At 75.2% G+C, this 2,500-nt stretch overlaps 1 non-coding gene across 1 annotated transcript; it reads left to right on the top strand.

Annotated features, from left to right (window-relative positions):
• Window positions 1-379: 379 nt before the first annotated feature.
• Window positions 380-498, top strand: LOC128823841 (5S ribosomal RNA). The gene has a single exon (XR_008442075.1). It is a non-coding gene; the product is annotated as a 5S ribosomal RNA (ribosomal RNA).
• Window positions 499-2,500: the final 2,002 nt, after the last annotated feature.

Here is a 2,500-nt window from a genome sequence, read left to right as displayed (position 1 = left end):
CTCTGAAAAATTTTCAGCCCTTTCGGCTCGGGGTTGACCTGGTGGCCGAGAGGGGACTCGGACGGCAGGCAAGCCGCCCTGGGCTCACCCTCCCCGGCCGCAGCGAGGGACTGCCCCCCACCCACCCACCCCCCCCCCCGGCTGACAGGATCAGGGCGCACTGGATGTCCGGGACAATATTTTCCCCGACGCCGGGGAGGGCGGGCGGGCGGAGGGGCTCTGGCGGCCAGCCCGGGCCCCGGAGCTCGAGAAGGAAAAAAGGACCGGGCCCGCGAGAGACGGGGGCCCTGCCGCAGGGGGGCAGTCCGACCGGGGCTCACCGTGCGGCAGGCCCGGGCGTCGGCAGGGGAAAGCGGGCGAGGAGGCGCGGGGGCCGGGTGCCTACGGCCATACCGGACCGAACGCCCCCGATCCCGTCCGATCTCGGAAGGTAAACCGTCCCGGGCCTGGCTAGTACTTGGATGGGTGACCGCCTGGGAATCCCAGGTGCCGTAGGCAGCTTTTCCCGGTCCGAGCCAGCTCTCTCTCCTTTTCTGGGGAGGAAGGAGAGGGGGGGGACGGGCCGGAAAGCCCCTCGTCGCTCCTGCCGAGTCGGAGGTCGCGGCCGCAGGTCACGGGTCTGGGCGCCTGGGGTCCGGCTCCCCACCCGGCTTCCTCCGCGGAGGACCCACCGAAGCCGCTGGGGGAGACCCCGGGCATGGGGCGGACTGGCCCGGACCCTCCCGGCCGCCGGCCCGCAGGACCGCCCCGAATCCCCCCGCCCCGCGGCCACCCAGGCCAGGCCTGGCCAGGCGGGACGGACGGCGGGTGTCCAGCGCCCAGCGGCTTCCGCCAGCGGGGACCCACGGCCCCCAAAGCCGCAGGGGGAGGCCCCGGGCCCGGGACGGACTCGCTCGGACCCCCTGCGCCCGGGCGCCGGCTCGCGGGACCGCCCCGAATCCCCCCGCGGCCACCCAGGCCAGGCCTGGCCAGGCGGGACGGACGGCGGGTGTCCAGCGCCCAGCGGCTTCCGCCAGCGGGGACCCACGGCCCCCAGAGCCGCAGGGGGACACCCCGGGGCCGGGACGGTCTCGCTCGGACGCGCTCGGACCCCCTGCGCCCGGCCGCCGGCTCGCGGGACCGCCCCGAATCCCCCGCCCCGCGGCCACCCAGGCCAGGCCTGGCCAGGCGGGACGGACGGCGGGTGTCCAGCGCCCAGCGGCTTCCGCCAGCGGGGACCCACGGCCCCCAGAGCCGCAGGGGGACACCCCGGGGCCGGGACGGACTCGCTCGGACGCGCTCGGACCCCCTGCGCCCGGCCGCCGGCTCGCGGGACCGCCCCGAATCCCCCCGCGGCCACCCAGGCCAGGCCTGGCCTGGCCTGGCAGGCCGGCGTGCAGCTCCCCCGGGCTTCCTCCCCCGACGACCCGCGCCCCCCCGAGCCGCAGGCGGAGACCCCGGCCCCGGGGCGGACCGGCCCGGGCTCGCTCGAGCCCCCTGCGCCCGGCCCGCAGGACCGCCCCCCCCCCCCCCCGAATCCCCCGGGAGAGGCCCGGCCTGCACGCCACTGACGACCCGCGGCCCCCAAAGTCGCGGGAGGCGCCCCCGGCCCCGGGGGCCGGTTAGCTCCGTGTCGCTCCGCGCCCCCCCCGCCCCTCGCTGCCGGGACCGGGCACCGCCCCAGAGTCAGCCGCAGCCGGACGGCCTGAGAGCTGCCCTCCTGTGGACGACGGTGAGTTTACCTTGACACTAACCGGCCATCAGCCAGGTCAACCCCATTGCTAGACTGGGGTGGACCTGGTGGCCGAGTGGGGACTTGGAACATTTGACAGCTGCTCCCCGGGGCTTGACCGCTTGTCCTGAACGCCCCCCCCACCCCACCCCCCCCAGCCCCCGGCTCCTGCTCCCCTCTCCCCAGCCTCGGTGCTCCGCTCCCTGCCTCGGAGGCTGCCCCTTTGCGGCGCCTGCATCGCCTCCGAGGACGCGCACCTTCCGGAGGCTGGACGTAAAGCCTGACGCCCGCCACCGCCGCCGACCCGGCTCTCCGAGGGACGACTGTGAGGCCTCCCCCCACCCCCGGACCGCCCTGGGGACGACTGCTAAGCCTCCCCCAACGGACCGCCCGGGGGAAGACTGCTAAGCCTCCCCCACCGGACCGCCCGGGGGAAGACTGCTAAGCCTCCCTCCCACACACACACACTGTCGGGGGAGGACTATTAAGCTTTCCCCCTGGAGCGCCCGGGGGGGACGACGGTTAAGCCTGCCCCCGGACTCCTCGGGGGAGGACTATTAAGCTTTCCCCCTGGAGCGCCCGGGGGACGACGATTAAGCCTGCCCCCGGACTGCCCGGGGGACGACTATTAAGCCTTCCCCGGACCTGCTCCCTCTCGACTATTAAGCCCCCCCTCTGTGGTCCTCAGGACCGCTGCCGCGCAGCCCTCGGAGTGGGGTGACACCCGGGCCGGAAAGGAAACCGGCCACCAGGTCAACCCGTCGAATCCGTTGGGTTGACCTGGTGGCC

Source organism: Malaclemys terrapin, chromosome 15 (assembly GCF_027887155.1).
Source record: "Malaclemys terrapin pileata isolate rMalTer1 chromosome 15, rMalTer1.hap1, whole genome shotgun sequence".
Lineage (NCBI taxonomy): Eukaryota > Metazoa > Chordata > Testudines > Emydidae > Malaclemys > Malaclemys terrapin.
The sequence above is the reverse complement of the archived record's forward strand: the minus strand, read 5'-3'. Positions and strand labels throughout refer to the sequence as shown.